Source organism: Aplidium turbinatum, chromosome 14, assembly GCF_918807975.1.
Source record: "Aplidium turbinatum chromosome 14, kaAplTurb1.1, whole genome shotgun sequence".
Classification (NCBI taxonomy): Eukaryota; Metazoa; Chordata; class Ascidiacea; order Aplousobranchia; family Polyclinidae; genus Aplidium; species Aplidium turbinatum.
The window spans coordinates 11116154-11128913 of record NC_137485.1 but is presented as its reverse complement, the minus strand read 5'-3'; positions in this window follow the sequence as shown (position 1 = coordinate 11128913).

The following is a 12760-nucleotide window of genomic DNA, read 5'->3' as shown; positions in this document are numbered from 1 at the left end:
AAAATGGACAGCAGTCCTGCGTCCTTCATGCGCACACCCCAAGAGTCGAACCAGCGCTGCTTGATTTTAAATTTCTTCGTATGTAAAGTCATGCGCTTAACCAACTGGGTTTATAAAATGGAAATGTTTAGCTTACTCAACGATGAAGTGACAAGTTGGCCCGCGAGCCTTAGTTTGGACATCCATATTGTAGAATTTAATCTTTTATGCTACGGTACTGCAGATGATCACGTAATTCCATGCACAGTAGCTTTGCTAAATTTTTGTTCAATTTTCAAGAATGTCTGATAAAGCAAATTCGGAATCGACGAAGTTGGAGAAAGGGCTTGATATTTTCAAAAGCGTTACTCATAAAAGCTTTCCTGGCATCCATTAAAAAGAAAATTAACTCGTCTGGCAGTTCATCAGAAGAAATATTCAGCTAATCAAAAACCTATTCATCCGTCAAACTCATTTCGAGTTGTCCAAGCCAGACTTGATTTTATTGTAGCCTGCATTTAAAAGTTGTAATTATTTTGACATCAACTGATGCAAGATAAACGTAAATCACACCGTCTGTTTTCATTTGCCTTTGTTGTTACAAGAAATGCTGAAACAGCTCACAAAACAGAATGTCTACCTGCACAAGATCCAATTATCATAATGTTTTGCTGCGTCCCGCCTTTAACCTCGAGTCGTTCACTCGTTAGTATAGCCATTCATGACATGCGATAAGTAAAAAGGCAATCAGCATCGTTTTCATCACAGAAATGAGAAAAAAACATGTAAAAATCTGAACATTGTGATGAGAATGAAATATAGACCTCACAAGACTATTAATCAGGATTTTCGTAAGTCTGGCGTCAAACTGCCTACTGGACGCTTTTATCATGCGTTACTCATGGACAGAGACATGCCAAAGTACACAAATAATTAAGTTGTTATTAAATCAACTTCTGAATCAATTCGACACTAGAGAGCGAAGCTCCTTCATAGTAAGCTAAAAATGTGAATGCAAGCGTACAAAAAAAACGTTGATCACTGTCAACTATCTTCGATCGATTAATTAGGCTATCATTGTGTTCTGTGTTCCATATTAATATAGAATGTTGGCAACTTTGGTGAAGTGCACTCTTTCTACAAGATTTGCAGTTTTGAACCATAACCAGGGTCTTCGAGCTGATAATTTTGGCCGGGTAGGCCACCAACGAGATCCTTGAATCACAAATTAAGACCCTTAGGAAAAACTCACTACCGGCAGTGGCGCCGGCAGGGGGGGGGCAGGCGGGGCAGCTGCCCCCCCAATGTTTTGGGCATCATCTTTTTAATTCTTTTTTTTTATTAAAACATATTAATATTTTTTTTTTTAATATTTGGATCCCAACCTCAAGTAATTCAACTCAAGTTGCAAGGGGGGGGGGGGGGGGGTAAAAGCTCTCTCTTTAAAAAAAAAGTATAGAAAACCTTGATGACTAAATTGTACAGTAGATAAAAAGATTTTCTACAGAAGCAAAGATATAGACTTTTTAAAGTTTTAACTAACGTCACATTGATGTAGAAAAATAACAACCTGTTAAATTTTTGATATCTCACACTCCCATGACATCCTCCGCGCGCATTTTGGCATTGGTTGCTTGCAGTGATTCTTTCACTTAAACAAAACGTTTTGTTTCAGCAGTTTTGAGTTGTTCGATTCTTAAGTTGTAAAGGAGACTCAATTTCTCCAATATTTATCATTTATGTTTCTTCTTTAATCTCAGCAGAGTATAAAACTTGTAAAAGTTTTTCATCCATACGACGTCATGAATGAAATTATATCTCAAATCGGCGTAATGACGTGACATCATCTAAACATTTTACCGAATAATAAATTAACAAACTCGATCGTCAAAAGTGGTTTGGTGGTGGTAAATATTACGTAATGAAAAAAATGTGATAAGGTTGGAAGACATGACGTCATGTATTTTCAATACAAAATGAAGTTTAAAATTTATTCTTTTGTTCATAGTCGTAATCCACCTTCAAAGCGGTACTACAAAGAACAATTTTCGATAAAGGGGGCATCAAGAATAAGTCGACATGACTTTTAACCCTTAGAAGGCTGGGCTCCTGGAGTCTTGCTCAGTTTGGGGGGGACTGTCGATTCTTCTTATGCTTTAGGGGTGATAGGCCTATCTCTGTTATTTTGGCACGGTTTTAAAATTTGCGATTCACTTTGTAAAAGTATTCACGCTGAGCATATCCGAAAATTAAAACTATGTGGATATTAGAACTGCTCATAGACGTTGAAATGTTGAGGTCACTTATGAGTGTAATTTGTAGCGTGAGTTTACACATTATTTTTTGGTAGAGTAGGCTAATGAATAACGTGCATTGTAATGTTGTGATTAATTTTTTTTACATTATTTTACATACAGCCAATGCCCTTCACGCTGTGAAACAGTTAGGATTAACGAGACATGGGCCAAATTAACTTCATCCAGCTGGTGGAAAAATGTTTCACAATAGAATATGAAATATTTCAGAGGATGTGCTGAAAAATGCCTTACATCTTTCAATTTATAACCTTTATTCGCTCAAAATTTCAGCTCAATAGAGGTGAATAAAAATTAGGAAAAGTCAAGAAATCTCGTAGGCGCAGCCTCAGTGGTTTTAGAGATACAACTGTTGATACAAAAAAGTTGAATTGACAGGCCTCCCCCCCAACCTTCAAACGGTTTGCATTGAGTCAACAGATCTATGCCTTAAAGTTTACGTCAACTCCGGAGATCAGTAAAAATTGTAAAATATAAGGTTGTCATCTTCGGTGCAACAAGACCATTGATTGATTGGTTTAGTGAGGATTCGTAGTCCCATTGCTTTCATTTTGAGTGATCATACTGATTTTCAATTTATTCCTACAAGACGTTACGTAATGAAAAAATATATAACTAAGGTTGGAAGACATTACGTCATTTCTTTTCAATTCAAAATGAAGTTTAAAATTTATTCTTTCGTTCATAGTCGTAATCCTCCTTCAAAGCGGTATTACAAAGAACAATTTTCGATAAGGGGGGCATCAAGAATATGTCGACATGACTTTTAAGGTTTACGTCAGCTCCGGAGATCAGTAAAATATAAGGTTCTTATTATCGTGATTGTAAGCCGCGGGAAATTTTTTCTCTAAAAAACAGATTCCCGGGAAGGTAAACATTTTTTCCAGCCCTGGTAGAAAACAAGAGAAATTAAATAATATACCACTGTCTTGCACCAGTGGCGTAGCCAAGGAAAGGGGGATCGGGGTTTTAACCTTTCAAATTGAATTTACGGATGTTAACACATTGTTACAAGAAAAGCTTTAGCCTATGATGTAATTTCTCGTCAAACTGTGCAAGGATGCAAGCCATCTGCAACTGCTGAGATCGCTTGTTCGATCTAGATTAACATCTAAACAGCTATTCGTTATACAAAACTTGAATATATCAGAAATAGCCTAAAGTAACTTCATTGTCTCAAAGCTTTTTGTTTGACACTCATCAAGATGTATGACCTCTATGACGTTACATTTTCTAAACTTTGGGTTGACTTCAGAGCATAAAAGTTAGTGACTTACCGGAATAAGATCGTTTTTTGAATCAACCAAGGAGAAAATTGATAAATAATAAAACTGTAATAATCTCGCAAAAAAAAGCAATCAACCTATGTCTCTAAAACAAAGTTTGCCTAGTTTTAAACGAAACTGCATTAAAAGAGCGAGTTTTGCCAATACCAAACATTCAAATATCTCAGTCTGGAATTAGCAACAAGAAAACATAGAGACTTAGATTTATTTCCGAAAAATGCCGAAGAAAACGTGATCTTATCTTTTTGCTATGCCACCGGACAGCACCATTTTACAGAAATATTTATACCCACAATTTTGTTAAAAATGCTCTCAGAATGCACCAAACTGAAAGTAATTTTTCAAAATTTTCTGGGGGAGGCCCCCCAGCCGCTATGTGTCGCCTTCGGCGAGCACGCCATCGGGCTTCGCCCGCCGGCTGTCAACACCCCCCTTTTCAAAATTTTTGACTACGCTACTGTCTTGCACTGTCCATTTTTTGCCCCCCCATTGTTGAAGGTCTGGCGGCGCCACTGACTACCGGTATATTCAACGAATAGGCTACAAGGTAGTTTCTACAAGTTCCTGGGACCCTAAAATCGTGCGGGTCTAAAATTACCCCCTAAAGCCCTGTCAACGATACTCACATGACGTTTAATTTGGCTCGAACTTGTAATTTTGTGACTTTTAAAAACTAAACACTGTTTAAGACATAAACCTCATAGTAGGATAAACATATATATAGCCTAGCCCTAGTCAATAAGCAACGCATCAAAATATTTTATTGCTACATCTTTCAAGAAAATTTATTGCCCAAGTCAGAAATATTCTTTCCTGTCAAACACAGCGTATTACAAAGCCTGTCGTAAGTCTGCTGTACAGTAACACGTAGCCTACAGTAAAAATGTTGGAAAACCGCACATCAACTACATCCGTTGTTTTATGAGTGAATTTATTTTCGCCGTGGTAACTATGAACTTATGTCACATAAATTATTGTTTTATTATTTGGAAAAAGTGACTATCCATTTCAATTCTTTGTTGTTAGCTTGGCGATAAGACGCAACGCAATACTGCATGGTGATGATGACTCCCAATGAAAAAAACGAGCTTCAATAAATAGCCTAATATTTCAAATTCACATAATTACTGAAATGATATCTCGGCTAAAAACTATGTTAAAAGCAATACAAACAAAGATTAGCGTGTTGGAAATTACTGGCATTGGCAATAATCAAAAACAAAATGGAAGTTATCTTAATAAATTTTTAAGATGTTTGTGGAAACTCAAAAAACTGCCAAGTTTAGAGTTTTGGTCAAACTTGAATACGGCCAAGTTTGCAAAATCAAAATTTCATTGCCATTTTATTTGTAAATGGCTCAGCAACCAACCACAAACCAAGTCTATAGCCCTGAATCCCTGATACCAATGAATGAAGTGAAGGAGTGAGTAAAGAGCATTCGGTCATGGTTTTCGACTTTGGTGATTTTTTGGAGTATTTTCGAATGCTGCAAATTCCTCCTGTGTGAACTGTGATGCTGGTTGCAGCATAATAGTTGATATAGCCTACAGTGCTGCATGCGCAATTAATTACCTTGCAGGATTGAAAGAAGCCATTCTTGGTGTACGGTTGCACTAAAATTAGTGATTACCGCTTCACTGAAATACATCTGCGCATCACTAACAACAAAACCAATGGTCGGAAAAAATTACACTTGTTTTCGGAAAGGTTAGATGGAAGTCATTCGTACGTAGCCTAAATGACGAAGCAATGTTAGTTTAGCGGTAGGAGTAGATTTGATTTAGAAAGTTTAATTGAAAAGAATTTTAGTTTGAACAATATAAGTTTCATATTTGCAGGACTAACTTTTCAGCGGCTTCTCGGAGCCATTTCTTTTTTTTTGTGTGCTTTTTTTACTTTTTATACTGAATCCTTGCTTTTTCATTCCGGTTCTCCGGTAAAAACCAAGAGTGTAATTAATAAATTAACATTAATAAATTAACATTAATAAATTAACATTACATTAATAAATTTGATAGAAATATGCTTTAACAGCTTTTTTAGGAGGTTTTTAGCAGTTACCACGCAAATAAGGCAGAAATGAAAATGTAAATTACCGTAGTGTAGTCTATATTTGAGCCCAACACTCACAATCCAGCTTAACTGTTGCTGGAGGCTACCCCCACAACCACTTTATCTGATCTAGAAGTGGTCAAATCTGTTTTCTGTCTGGTAAATATCTGGACCAGATAAAATGACTGTCTGGGTACATTTCAAGCACATTGTAGACTAGCGATACTCAAGTGTAGAAGATAAATCTATGTCAATACATGTATAAAGATTTCCAATTTTTTTGGTGCTTTGCCATCAACTACCCACTAATTGCTTGAATCTATTTTCAAAAAGAATAACATATGCCCAAAACGTTTAGACAAATATCTAGCAACTAATTCATTAAGCTCTTGTACCAAACTGTTGTAGCCTTTTTGGTATCCAATTTATAGGTCAACAAACAAACATTCAGCTTGTCAGAAAAGTCTTTCATTAAATTGCGTTATTGGTGGACAGCCACAATTTAAAACCTTCAAAAGGAAAGAAGTTTACATTGAGATAAAAAAATTAATATCTTTTGCAGTACGGAGATAACTCTAGTTAGTAGGCTAAATAATATTTATCAGTACACTAATGTTTGCTACTGGGATTTTTTAAGAGATGTCAAGACCGACCAACTGAAGCATGTTGACAAAGCAAATAAGATGGAAAAGGCTGCTGTTTTTTTATCATGAGAAATAACAAGATTATTACCTTTTCTTTGTAACGTAAATTGGCGCTGTCTTTATGATTCAACTCTCTTTGTATTTCGCTTTTGAGTCTAAGATACATCCATATGACCCAATTCCGTTTTTTAAATCCTTGTTTTCAAATGTGCAGTGTAAGGCCTAATTCCTTACTTTTGTCAAACAGAATCTTGTTACAACATTGCAAAGATACAACCACTCCACGTGATTGAAAATCTTCAAATGCGTTTTCCACACTGTTTTTTCTCAATCCAAGTTTATTAATCAAGTCGGCGGGTTGGGCACGCAGGGTTTCATTTCAGCAGTGGATTTAAGGGGTAGCCTAGAAGTTATTTTGGCCTACGTTCCTCATAAAAATAAAAAATAGGCCTAGTAATGCGATATTCTGAAGTAAACACATTACTCACCTAACGAGTTAAATAATTAAATTGATCTATTTCAGCGTCAGAGTTATGATATCTACCTGAGTTTGATAAATTCAGTCAAACACAAAGTGAAAGTCTTGATCAAAAAACCATACGCCTACTTGAGCCTAAAAATGCACAAAAAGCCACTAAAACAATGTTAATTTGTCAATTCTAGAGGCCAAACCCCATCCTACACACTCCCTGTCACACTGTTGTTGTTTTTTCAGACCGTAACATTTACATTGTCCGTTTCCGTTTGTCTTATAAATTTTATTTCGTTAAAAGTTTGGTAGGCTACCAACCTCCCAAAATCAGTCTATAACAAATCAGTCTGATTTTACATCTTATTATTTTAGATGTTGAATCAGTGAAAAAATAGAATGATATGCAGACTGATGAGGTTAAACTGGCGGTAAAGGTGAGTCCCATACTTGATCGAAGCATCGGGGGATGAAAAGATTATGATTAATAGGTTCTCATTTTAAGAGAGTAAATTGTTAGTACTCGAAGCAGCTGTCTTAAATTCGGTGATGCTTGTTCATGCTTTGAAGCAAATACAGAATTTTTTAGGTTAGTGAGATCGAAATATAGCTTACCCTACTCACAAATCCGTTGAAATTATTTCCAAATACACGTTACAAGACGTCCCAACCCTAAACAACATGGAAAAATTAGCATTTTTCACAATTGTTACTAGATAGATTTTGATTATCTTAGACTCTTAATGCATGTTCTGGCAAAGATCCATTTTAAAGTTTGTTTTGTGGGTTTGGTTGTCTGCTCTTTTAACTAAGGGGTGTGGTGCTTTCAAAGTTTGTTATGGATAAAATACAACAAACCAAACATTAGTCTATTTTCTTGTTCTAATAAGACAAAAAACAGATAATCCACTATTTGAATTCAAAACTTCAAAGAGGTAGAAAGTGGAATCGTAAATTCACGACATAAAGCGAAGATAGCATTCCAAATTTTTCAATATCTTCAGCAATAGCTAGTTGTTCCATATCCATGCAGTTATTGGTTCTGTGTAAGACACAAATTCTTGCTACCTGGAAAGTACAGTATCTTCACTTTCACGATAGAAAGGAGGTTACAGAAAAGCATTTTATATTTTATCAAAACACACTTTTATTTTCGTGAAACAAACTTTTACATCACCACATGAAGGTAATTTTTGCCGGCATGACATTTACGACCAGAAGTCGTAAAAACAACTGATATTGTTCATGGGTTGAGTAATCTTGTAACATTTGCTTTACTGTCTGGTACTGCTACACAAAGCAGCACCAAAGAGCCATAAATCGGTCGCCATTTTCTTCACTTTGTAAAACCAAAACTGAAAATTGTAAGCAACCAAATCAATTTGTTAATCAATTTATTTTGTTCAAGCTTGGTATAAATCTTTTGGAAGGGACTGCGTGATTGTTGTTGCAAAGTAGAAATTTTCTTTGTAAAGCAACGTTATTGAGGCTTTTGGGGCAAAGCGTAGATTAGCCGAGATTAATTCTCCAGGTTAAGTAACCCTAACCCACCAGGTGAAATTACAAAAAGTATTTATTTTCTTTCAAAAAAAGAAAACAATCCAAGCGTTGCACAAATGGGGTGGTCAAAACGAGGAATTAAAAAAGAGATTTTGATGAACTTTTATGAATGTTCTTGTTGACAGATGATACAAAGGGTAGTGTCGTGATATTATATTTGAGTAGTTATAGGGATAGGGTTGCGTGCCATGGTAAAGAGTACGCGTGGCGTCTGACTTTCTTCAAAGAATTAACTTTCAGCCAAGGTTTCTACTTGAGCTTAAAAGCTAAGTCAAGACATAATTGCGTTCACGGTCACCTAACCATAAACAAGGCTCTTTGCTGCAAATAACCTTTCACAAACAAATATGCTATGTAAAACGCTTAGGGAAGGATTCGTGGTGAATCTATTAAAAAAGATTTTTCCAGTGCTGTCAATATTCTTGTTTTTTAAACTTAAATCTGCTCAAAAAAAACCACGGCTTTTCAAAGCAAGAATTCCATAAAGTAAATCTGCGTGTTGCAGGTCTCACCCAACAAAAAGACGTCATTTTTACATTGACTTTTGACACTGACGCCATTTTTACATTGACATTGACTAACTTACATCTACATTCATTCAACGTCTGGAGACGTTGAATGAATGTAACAAGACGGATTTTACTCGCCGGGTATTTTGTAGTTTTTGATTTGGAAAAGTTTCTGCACAAATGGTATTGCCCAACTCGTATATTGTTTATCAAACCATTGATATTCTCTAATCGCCCCTTACTTGGCATGGTGATGCCATGTGGATTTGGAGTTCCCATCTCCTTGTGTTGTAGGCTATATCTCGTTCATGATGCAAGTAGTATATTGAAGTTGTACAATGACCCTGCTAACCCATTTTTCTCTATAAGAAACCAGCCGAAGATGCTTGATAATGTGTTTGCGCCAAGGCGTCTCATTTGATAGCTTGGAAAAAGGAAAGTAACTCCTCCCCTAAAGCAAGCACAATTAATTGGGCCTCAGATTGTTTTTATTTTTTGTTAAACTTGAGTTAGTTGCATCAAAATTTTGGTTGTTGTGTCACTTTTCGCTTATAATAACTTGTCCCTGTCCGAAAATTGCGCTGATGAAACATTAGCAGAATTTGATTTGTAACTAACATAACCATACAAGGGAATGCATTGCTTGAAATACGTCGTGGTAATCGACTAGAAACACGTTTCTTGTGGAAAGAAAAGATCACTTAACAATAGCTAGGTACTCGCTGCAACAATTCATATCTGCTATACAAATGTCATCAATCTAATAAAGATGCGAAGAACAAGCCACGCGTGGAAAAGACGTCTGTAATTCACTGAAGATTTTTCAACAATAGAACGTCCTTGACAGTGCTCACGATCGATGACGTTGTTGGTCTAACAACTTAGCCTCTTTCGTTTATTTAAAAGAAACTTGGAATGTATAATCTACTTATCTTTTTAAGATATGTAAATATTCAAAAACAATTCTGCCAGCCACAGCAAAACTGACCGAAAAAAAGGCGTAACAGCGGATTTTTTTTTGTGGAGTACTTATACTACTCCATTTTGAAAGGATGTTTCACCAATAGATTTACTACATTGTTGACAGGTTTTAAAACAAGCCCGGGTTGTAATTCTTTTTTCTACTTCCCAGAAAAATGCACAAATATGGAGATGCAATGGGAGATGATTCAGGCGATCTTTCAGCAAGAACTTATTGAATTTTGATGACTGGCATTGTGTGCTGGATTAAAATGGTGACAGACACAGCGTGTTGTTGGTTGTTTTTGATCACCATTCATCCTTTTGAATATCCTTCGAATCGTTTCAAGTTGTTTAACGCAGCCAAGCTCAATAGTTATTCTCAGCTGGAGTGCATTTTGAATAAGCAGCAACATTGAACGTGTATTAACGTAGCCTACATATAGCAAGTGTTTTCAACTTGTTTTTTGTGTTTCGCATTTTTTGTTTGGACCTACAGCAAAGAAATTCACAAAAAAATTAATGCTTTTCAACTCTGGTGCTACAGAAGAATATTAAAAATATCATATAAAAAGCACATTACGAACAAAGCAATTAGGAAAAAAATTGGAGTGCAAGATAGATGGGCAAACGACTTAGCAAAACAACAGATGAAATTCGCTGGACATATTTTGAGAGGATCGGCAGGACAGCTACATCAATTGGTTATTGAAGGTATGGTGGAAGGAAAGAAGTGCAGGGGAAGAAGGAGGCGAACATGGGGAGATGACGTAATATAGTGGGCTGATTTGTCAAGCATCGGAGAAACAAAAAGAGTAGCGGAAGAACGTGACTTGTGGAAGCAAATGACAGCCAACCTTCGGATCGGAGACGGCACGTGATGATGATTTTTTGTTTGGCACAATCACTACAATAGTTCCGCCAAATTAATGGCAGCATAAGAATTTTTCTTGCTGGTTTTGAAGCTAACTCCTAAAGGAATCTAACAAAACTCAGAGGTTCATTACTATAAAATACAATTTTACATATGTTTTTTTATTCTGCCTCGTTTTTTTGCAACTTCCTTTGAAGAAATTGGTTGGTGACACGGGACAAACTTTCCAGCCAGTTTGCATCTGAGAATTGAATAAAAAAAAAAAAGAAGTGTGAACGTAAAATGAAACGAAGAAACTCTCAAAAAATAGATATCAACAAAATTTGGAAAGTTTTTCAGAAATGCCTACAGTAGGGCACTAGGGCTACGTATTCAAAATACAAGCATTTTGTAACAAACGCTTCTTTCCATGAAACCTAGATAAAGTTTAGCCTATTTAGTTTCGACTTTTTCTTTTATAAGCACTTTTCTCTACTGCACAGTGCACATGAGTTAGTGTTTCTCACGATGTAGCAAAATTCAGTTCACACTTCATTTACAGTGGGATGCTACTAGATGGTACATTTTTATCACAAATGACATGAAATTAACATCACTGCTGTTCTTAGTGAACATGCAACAACAAGAGAAAATATCAACAAGCAAGGCATTGACTTCTCAATGATGATGTATTTAAGAGTCTATGATACAGGTCTTGGCGCCTATAAAATGCCACACGCAGCGTACAAGGTAAATAAGAAAAACAGGTAGTTTTACTCTGCAAAGGATTCCATTTATTAAAGCTGGAGTACAACTACAATTTGGTGTGATGACAGACTAATGAACAGGCTCAACATGAACTTTCGATCTCGCAAAACTCGTTGTTCTTGCAATGACTAAACGTATGACGACATTGAAGCAATGTTTTTGTTGACTGACTTTATTAGCTAGGTTAAAAACGTACTTGAAACCAGGTTGAGTGATAAAGAGCTGAAATGGGTAAAGTTTGTCACTTTTGTGGGATGTAGAATTTAAGAGAAATTTCGGTATGAAATAGGAACATTTCTAATATGGAAAAAGTACAAGATAAGGTATGAAATGAAATAGATCTATAACACTTTCATACTTGTTAAATTTTATCATAAAAACACCTTTGACATATAAAGTTAAAAATGCTTCGTTTGAGCCTTTGGAGTCGAGGATCTATTTTTTCACCGCCGTAGGTTCAGAATGTTCCTGGAAGGCTTCTAGAGTGCAGCCAGTCTTTGGTGTTGTCATCCAAGACACGCAGACCTTCCACTCCTTTAGGTAGGTTAAAGATGGTACAATCGTTAATGATGTGGTCTGCGGTCTGTTCCTCAGCACCACATTCACAAGAAGAAGAGGCGATTTTCTATCGGCCCATAGTTGAACGGAAAAAAAACGACGTTCTTACGAGGAAGGTTGAGGCGCACCCACGCAAAAATTAAGTATGAAACGCAATAATTATTAACTAATTCGTTTAACAGCACGCCGTCAGGCCTTTGTTGTTTGAAAAAACAGAAAGTATTTCGTATTTTACTTCGTGATATTTTAGCACTGGCTTCAGTCTGCATCTTTTGCGATCAGATGACCTGCAAGACTTGCAGCTGGACGCATGGAAAAGGTATGGAATATGAAATAGAAATTTCTTGAATCGAATTGAACGAAATAGATCAATAGAAGGTTTGTTTTCGGTCTGGAATGGAAGATTTTGCTGGAATTGGAGTATTAAAAATTTGGGTTGTACTACACAGCGAACCCTGACTACATCAATCTGCTTTGAAAAACGAAGATTAGCTGAAATTCTACGAAATTATAGTTCGTTGGCTCAATGCAACTTTACGAAGCACAAGTCGCAGTTTGTTTGGCGCGCTAAAACGGTACGTCAGAATTCGTGGGAAAAACACAGCCTACGACGCGGGAATACATTGTGAAGGCGGCAAACGTTTGCTGCAACAGCATTTCTTCACTTTATCGTCTCGTTTAAAAGTTTTATTAAATTCAACGTCTATGATTATTAAATTAGCGAGTCATCATCGATGGTAACTTGACAACAAAGAAAAGGATCTTGCGATTCCACTGAGAAAACGTGACGAGTAGAAAATCAATTT